Genomic DNA, 9489 nt, shown 5'->3' with positions numbered 1-9489 from the left:
AATGAATTAAATTAGACTGTCCAACACATTGTCAGAGGATGTCCAGCTTTGGCACATACACAGTATCTTAAGCGATATGATGGCGTGGCTCGATCCTTTTATTACCGTCTTCGCCATGCATGTGGTTTGACTCCGAGCTCCAACTATGGTACGACCCAAAATATGTAGAGAGCGTCATGGAAAATGATAAATACAAAAGTCTTTGGATTAGGCCCGTATACAGCCTCAGTCCTATCCAGGCCAACAAACCTGATCTTGTCCTTTTTGATAAATCCAATGAAATCATTTAAATCGATGAATTTTGTGTGATATGATTGACAAGGAAAATCATGACAAATATGCGGACCTCGCTTTCGCAAAGTCAGGCTTGCATCCCAAGTACCAAGTTGTCCGTCTCCCCATTGTTCTCGGTGCCTTAGGTGTGGTACCTCCCAATATGTTGCAAGAAATTGGGAGAGTACCCGGGTTCGCTGCAAGAATTACAGCCCTTCTGACAATCTGTGTTATGCAGACGACTGCAGTGTTGGGGATTCTTCACATTCTCCTAAAAGTTCTGGGTGTAGAGGGGGCAAGAGCCCTGAGCTGATGATGAACCTGACCAGCCTGACTGTTCCACATTGATCAAATTCTGTAGTCAATTCTTACAAATACATAATTTCGTGTTGCATCAGCGGTGTGGTGTCTAATCTAGAGTCCAAGTCTTGAAGAAGGAAATTGGACAACGTTATTATAGTGTCATAATATTTACACGTAGAACAATCCTATATCATTTGTCTCTTTTAGAACGACAAAAGAGATAACAAAGATATATGATCTTTCCGAACAGACAAATTACACTTTCATTTCATCTATAGGAACATATATTGTCTTTGACCTCAGTTCCAACTAAATAGCCTGCCTGGTAGTTTAGTAATGTAAGGATATATTGCGGCAAGCTGTTGAAGAGTAATACTATACATAGCTTTTTAAAGCTTATTACAGTTATAGTAGTAAGAGAACAGTGTTATGTTTGCGATCCCTCTCATTCCAGTCTCATAATTGCAAACTTTTATACGTACTACAGTTTACAAATCTAGAATTACTGGTTTCAAGAAGACGTATTTGCTATTTTCGCCATTCAGTCTCATGAAGACCTCAATTGGACTGATGTTTCTCTTCATGACGAATGACAGATCTCGAATGTCCACATTTAAACAAACACTAGTTATTACTAACTTAAAATACGTGGATATTATGTTTTATCCAATGCAGATACATGCCCGTGATGCAAACAGTGAAATCTATACCTGAAGATGACTGTGATGGTCACATGTACATGTAAACGCAGTTTTTAGCATGGGGTTTTCTGGATAATTGCCAAGAAGTAGATACATTCTCTTAGTTGTAATGAATATATACTGAGTCAAATTAAAAACTTCACATTTTTAAAAGTAATCCCATATATGATATACAACGGACAAATGTGTCAGAGAAGGTAATTTTTAATCATTAATGTCCAAAGAAGGATTCTAATTAGGGTGGTAACCATAATTTGTTCCAAGCACCTACGGTATTAGGTAATAACATCAACAGTTTAAATCATAAGTCCCAAGCACGAGAATCTGATGGCACACAAGTTCAATAGCGTGTATGGCCACCATGTGCGTTGACAACTGCCACACAACGCCTCCGCATGGACCTTGTGATGCTTGTGAACACATGATTGGGAAGACGACGCCATTGTTGCTGCAAAATGGTGCCAAGATCTGTGGTTGGTTCTGGAGAGTGCGAAGATTTCTGCCAAGAGCGTCCCAGACGTGTTCAATGGGATTGAGGTCGGGAGACCTTGACGGCCAGTCCATGACGTTGACTCCCGCATTCTGGAGGAAATTCCTTGTCAAATTGCTGTGTGGGGTCTGGCACTGTCGTGTTGGAAGATCAAACCGGGTCCATATGCTGCCATAAAAGGCAGAGGTTCTGGTGCCAGTATCTGGTCGCGGTAAGCAGCAGCGTTGAGGTTGCCACGGATGTCAAGAAGCCTGGAACGTGCATTGCCACATAAAGCACCCCACACCATGACACTTCCGCCTCGAAATCTGTCAACTTTCTGTACACAACACTAGGCGTAACGTTCATGACGGCGCCTCCACACCCTCGCCCTACCATCAGCAAATCGAAGATTAAATCGGGATTCATCACTGAAGACGACTTGATTCCAATTCCTCTGAGCCCATCGTAAGTATCGCTGTGCCCACAATTGATGTTGACGTCTGTGTAATTGAGTCAGAATCGGCCCGCAGTATGGCCCACGTGCTTGAAGGTGAGCAGTTCTCAGACGGTTTCGAACAGTTTGCGGACTCATTTCTGGTTGATGTAGCCGTAAAAAATCGGTTACGGAGGTGACGTAAGACAATCTGACGATCCTCTGCATGTGACGTCACACGTGGTCGACCTGGCCGAGGGCGATCAGCGGTGGTACCCGTTTGCTGTAGACGCTTCTGTAAATCATAAACAGTCCGTCGACTACAACCCATCGTCCTTGCGACTTCAGCTACGGACGTTCCCGTCTGCAACGTGCCGATGGCACGTTCACGTTGCACATTTGAAAGGCGTGGCATGACAAATGGCCGTAAAGACTTTTGTTTTCTTGTGTTTTTCTTGTTTTGTTAATGACTGCTAACAAGAATGGCTGAAAACACGTGCTGTAATATGGCCACGTGACCAGTTGCACGTGAAAAAAACACTTTTGCCACTATAGTGCTGTGCACATGATTTTAATCGATTCACCTGCACAAAAACGGGTGTTATCTGAAGACAATACGTGGCCATTACTGTTTAAATACACAATAAGGGCCCACAATGATAACTGGTCAAAATGTTAAAATTTTAGGATTGTGAAGTTTTTAATTTGGTTCAGTATATAACAAACCCATAAAATAGCATTTTGTTGAAGGCTGCATATTTGGCATAATTCTTTTGATTTGCACTTTGGCAATATTTATAAATACAACTCGTTCGCAGTCACCCTATTATCGTGAGAAATAAAACATATGTCATCTTACTTGTCAACAAATAACGACGATTTTATAAATGAACGTCTGACAATTCTGCATAGCGCAATCCAAAAGTTTGATGTAACGGAAAGAGAGATCTAGAACTGGCCACACGAGACTGTCAAGAGTGAGATCGACAGCAATACTAGTATGCAACAAGTGTAGAAATATCACGGCGGGCGACACTACAAACTGATTACATATATTGTACTCATGTGGCCAATCGAAGCGTAACGGGCGGTTACTACTAGGCTATTTAACTGCCCATACTCAAAAACTAATTCTGTGACACATGTTCTGTATGTACTCCATACCTTCCAGTTGAACCGGTGAAGGAAAGTTTGAGTGAGAGAGTGAGTGAGTGAGTTTTTCACATGCCCATTACAAGTACTCCATCAAGGGGCATAACAAGGTTTAATACGGCTTCATACTAATAACGCGTATGTTTGTTACTGTTAAGCATTTTTCGTTTTGATATTTAAAATTTAATTTTTCTAGGTATGTTTTTTATTCGTTTTTTTTTGGTCAACGTCAAGGTAATATACAACCACATTGGATTGGCGATTGATCCCATAGGGTTTTTAAGTTTTCTTAAATTTCTTAAAATTAAACCAAATGAACATTCATATTCCCCGTAAGAGATATAAAGCAGTTTGAAAAGGGAATTGCATTTACTAGTAAACTTCGTGTTAGTCCCTTTATACACATTACAATGCCACCACACAATAATTCAATTCAATTCTTTATTTCAGTATAAAGGCCATAGGCCCACGTACAAATACTCGTTGAAAAATACAGTATGAGGCAGATGACAGAGGGTATTAAGTGACAGTATTTCGGATTGCAAGTGCTTCCAGTATATACTTAACACAATTAGTTACAATACTAGTGCGGTTACAAGATAATAGAGTATTATATTTAAATAAGGTAGGATTGGAAGAGTAATAAATAGGTAAATACTTATTTCTTAAATATCTGTAACATGGGCAGACAAGCATAAAATGAAACTCATCTTCAATTTCCTGTAAATTACAATATCTGCACTGCCTATTACAGTACTCTATACCGCATCTTCTACCTAAATTTACCATCAATGGCAACTCGCCAATTCTTAACAAACAAAACATACGTCTATAATGACGGCTTGTGATTTCACAGAGATACTTTTCAACTGTTAGCAATGACTTATATTCCTTATACATTGATAATTTACGTATTTCACAAACTTTACAATACCAGTCCTGTTGGTTACAGTCTTTTAACCTTTGAATAAATGCATTAATAAAGAGGTTCTCATTACCAACTTCCTGCGAAATCCACACGTGGCCAAATCCATAACTGAATAATAGTCTTTTGACACAAGTTACCCATGTAGTGCGATTAACTTCATCTAAAGATTTCAGCATTAAATAACATTGCTTAGGGTATCTATAACTGGGCAAAGATAACAATTTCAACCAATATTTAATACATCTCTTGTGATAATCAATAAATAAGCCATATCTACCACATTCGCCAAGGGCACACAATAATGTTTATTAATGATTGTCAACTTGAAGGGATGTGCATTCTACATAGTTAGACTGTTAATCAAGCCATGCACTGTGATGTCAATTCATATCATCACAATAATAAATCTTACTTTTCAATTGTTTCAATTACTGTTTTCAATCTGAAATAGATATCGTTGTTCATTCCAGAACGGATTTGTATGTTAATGCTGCCACTGAGAGGCTAGTGGAGCTCTTGCAACATATGGCGAATCTGAAAGTTTGCTGTAACAGTCGACAGGGTTTAAAGCGTGAACAACCTAAATGGCTCGCAAAGAGATCGACACTTTGTCGTTTAATACGTTTCATAGACATAAATTGGACAAGGTATATTCATTCTTCGAGACACTTACGTCTTTTGTGTAAAGAGAAATGCCAACATGTCAACAATGCGATCGCTGACGATAATCGTACAGCGATTGTGAGAAGTTTGGGTTTGAAATAGAAGCACAACTGCAGAACCGTAATGATAAGATGCACATCTCGTCAGAGAAGTGGTTTATCTATTTACTAAACCCGACTCATTGTTACAGCATTAATGGGTTTGATGCAACTCTCAATGATTATATGACAAATCATGGTGATGAATGCAATATGGATAATCTATCGGAACGTCTTACCACAGGTGAAGTTGAGAAATCGATCAAGTCATTCAAAATGGATAAGACCCCAGGTTCACCCCCTGATTTCTTTAAACATGCTAATTCAATTGTGCCATATTAAGAAATGATATGCCATATTGGGTAGCGGTGTTTTTTCCCGAAAGTTGAAATGTCGGCACGATTATTCTATTGCATAAAAAAAGGGGATGGTTATGATCAAAATAATTACCGTGGTATTTCTTTGCTAAATTCAATGAATCCAGAATAAAAAGTTGGCTACAGGTTCATGAAGTATTACGTAAATGTCAAGCAGGTTTCAGACATGACTATTATACAATTAATAATATCAATTATAACGTAGGCCATCTGCCCCAGAAGAGTGAGTGAGTGAGTGAGTTGGGTTTAACGCCGCTTTTAAAACTATTCCAGTCATATCGCGGCGTGTCAGCTTAATGTGGGAGGAAAGCCCGAAGTGATGCAGGTCTTAGACGTTTACCACTTCGGTGAAAACCACGAGCACGGGTATGGTGCTGACAAACCTAGAAACATAATTTGGGCGAACCGGGATTCGAACCCACAATCATAGGTTTCTTGCATGCCCAAGGGACGCAACTCTGCACAGCGAATCGTGGCGCCTTTGACGACTGGGCCACCCGTGCCCCCTTGCCCCAGAAGAGGAATAATTTGTTTTCAATATGGCACCTTTAAGTTCATCGTATGAGAATTGAGTGTTTAAGTCTGAGTCCAACAAGGCAGCAGAAATGTAAGGTAAAATGTGGTTTCATCAGAGTATTTGAGCTCTATGAAATCCCTCTGGATGTTATCAGAGTTACTGACTGTTTAGTCTGCGCCTAAACAGGTACAGGACAGCGTATATGAGTACCAATGATACTTTTGCTGTACGATCAAATAGAAGATAATGGAGTAAATCTATTCATACTTGAAATATAGTTACGCCAGCGAGAGCGTTTTATATAGTCGAAACTCGGCACGTTTCTTCCCAAACACATCCAGGTCACAGAGGAGTGAAGGATGACAAACCCTATTGCAGGCTTGGTTTCTTGCATTATTTGCCCTTTCACATTCATCATTCCACCAAACGACGGGGATGAAGGTAGATCGCTCACTTGAAAATTTTCCAATGGTTGCCTGGGATATTTCAATAATTTGTGAAGTAATGTTATCATTTGAAACATCGTTTATTTGTTCAGATGTAATATGTTACACATTCGTGTGCTCTCAGGCCAAATGAATATCTCCTGAACACGGCTATCGTCTGGAAGCTAAGAATTTAGATTATCGCCATGAGCTACCACACTTTGAGCATACCAGTGCAAAATAGTTAGGAAGACAAGAGTTTATCCAGCATTCCTTTTCAACAAGTAAACCATAAAAATATCTTTCGAGATTTCAGGCAAGACGTGAGTTTTAGCAGCTGAGACAATACGATCCATTTTATCCTTCTTGCTGGGCGAATTGAATCAGCCAGCTATGACCTCGAACAAGAAGGTTATAGATGTCCGAGGGGAGGTACCTAGCATACGGGTCTGAACCAAGGGTGCGGCTTCCTTTTGTACGAGGGGGGTTGATTGAGCTTGTTCAATGTTTGACCCTCGCGCTTGACAGGTACAAGAACAAACAGGAACAGCAGGTGGAACATTAGGTGGTGTGGGTGCACGTGTAGTACATGTACGTATCTCTACCGAAACCTTAATGGGTGGAGGAGAAATAACACTACTGCCCGCTGAGGCAAACGCGTAAGAGGTAGAAGGAGTGATCTTAACATTGCGACTGGCTTCGGAATAAGATCCTTTTATTCAACTCAGACTCACTGAACAGACACTGCTTCCTTATATTTTCCACAGCCTCGGTAAGCAGCACTGTGATTTTCTTCACAATTCAGACACATGGACACACCATCAGCCTTACAATATCCAACCTTAGGTCCCAACTACATCTTGTGCATACTGGATTTTTACTCTTGCACCAAACTGTTGACAATTGTAACACCTGATTTGTGTGGTACGTAACGGTGGACGCGAAATAACTGAAAATACACCGTTATGCGCTCAGGAAGACGGGGGCGTGTTAAACGTCAACAAAACAGATGTAGTGATTTCTTGTTCTTTCCCTCTTAATAAGCGCTTAGCGTGTATGATTTTCTGACCTTTAAGGTGATCAACAGTTTCAGTTACATCAACATCACAGTCAATGTTATACATCACGCCTTTGCTTTGACTCAAGCTCTGTGGGACACGACCACGGCACAAATGTCACACATTGTGGATACGCTTAGAGACACCTTCAATTCATCAAGAGATTTGCAATGTATCGCTAAATCACCTTTTTCAAGTTTTTGCATGAAATCGACTTCAATCGAAGTCTCATTCTCGTTTCAATGGACGAACAAATCACCACAATTTTATTGGAACATTGAGTTTTGTTTCACTCGAAATAATGTCTTGGTGCTTGCGTTTTTTGTACCATTGTGTTATAGTTTTCAGCAAATTCAGCTTCAGTAGATGCTGCTTTAAAGTCAAAGGAATTCGAAATATCCTCACCCCCATTCTCCTCATTTTCGCATTCCGTATTGAAGTGGTTTACACCCGACGACCAGTTCGCCCGAACAACACCCACGGAAACTGACACCACCAGCCATGTTTGTTTGTTTGTTTGTTGTTTTACGCCGCACTCAGCAATGTTCCAGCTACATGACGGCGGTCTGTAAATAATCGAGTCTGGACCAGACAATCCATTGATTGACATCATGAGCATCGATCCACGCAATTGGGATCTATGACATATATCAACCAAGTCAGCGAGCCTGACCACCCGATCCCGTTAGTCGCCTCTTACGACAAGCATAGTCGCCTTTTACTGCAATCATGGGTTGCTCAAGACCTATTCTACCCCGGAATCTTCACGGGTCCCACCAGCAATGTGAGGCGAGAGGTCCGTGCTACAACACACACGTCAAACGATAGCAAATATGGCAACAGAGAAAGCCAATATTTTATGCTTACAGTAATGTAAACCCACCGTGATGATATTAGATCCTGACAAAACCCCGAGGAATGAAATTTGACTATATCTGGGTGAACGAGCAGGTGGTAATAAACATGGTCAATTGAAATGTAACATTTGAGATAACGCATCACCAGCCATGATGATTACCTTTTAAATTGTCTTTCCTGCTCTGTGAGGTATTGTTTTATATACAGATGTGGTCTAGTGGAAGAGCGTCCGCGCGGAGAGCGGAAGGTCCGGGGTTCGATCCCCGGGCGCGTCAAACCAAAAGACGTTAAAAGATGGTACTTGTTGTTACCCTGTCTGGCGCTCGGCATTAAGGGGCTAAACAAGGACTGGTCGGCTCGGAGTCAGTATACTGTGTCTGCGTGTGGTATTTATGTTAAACTGCGGCATGGCATATCAGTGTGCTGGCACTATAAATCGGCATTAGTCCGGACTAGTAGAAGCAGCCACACACACACAGACGTGCATGCACGTCGCTATATAAGTGCAATAATCTTGGAAGCGACGATAAACCCCATTTCACCTCCCCTTATATACAGATTAAGATTACCATGTGTATTTTCTACATCGACATGAGACACTTGCTATTTCTACATCAAGATCTGGAAGTTCAAATGTCAAATTCTCAATCAAGGAATTGATTAATAGAAGGTTCACGTGTAATACCAGCAGTTCACAGATACATTGTGATTAATTATAACATTCGTCTGCGTATATACGAAAGACGTATTTTTAGACTGATACGTATCTTAAAAGTCAAGGACAAACAAAATCATGTCAGGGCAATGGGGAGTTTTAGAATATCACAATCTACTATATTTAGGCGATATGTAAATAATCGAGTTATGCATAGATCTAGATATGAAACATTATTATGTCTCTTTATGATATATTTCAGGTGGGTAATTCAGTGGAAGTTTGACCGTTATCTTGTGGATAGTTGTGGATAACGATGATCTATTATCAGTTCCAGCATTTCGAAATTAATATTGTATGTTAAATTATCAACTTTCAGTTCAGTGAAAGTGTACACTATTTGGAAACTTAGTTACATATTATGTATTATATACATAGCGGTAGTCGCTCAATGAATCAAATTCTCTTTCTCTCCGAATGCCGCTGGACGGATATCGTCAGTCTGTGTAAAAGATGACGACAATAATGTACAGTGTAGTGATGCTATGTGTTGCCATGAGAAACAAGGAGGTAGGTTTTATGGTGTAGAGATAAGCCCCATTGTACAGTGAATCACATGTTACAATCCCACGGAAC

This window comes from Haliotis rufescens, unplaced genomic scaffold, assembly GCF_023055435.1.
Source record: "Haliotis rufescens isolate VD_foot unplaced genomic scaffold, xgHalRufe1.0.p SCAF_12, whole genome shotgun sequence".
Taxonomy (NCBI): domain Eukaryota; kingdom Metazoa; phylum Mollusca; class Gastropoda; order Lepetellida; family Haliotidae; genus Haliotis; species Haliotis rufescens.
The sequence above is the reverse complement of the archived record's forward strand: the minus strand, read 5'-3'. Positions refer to the sequence as shown.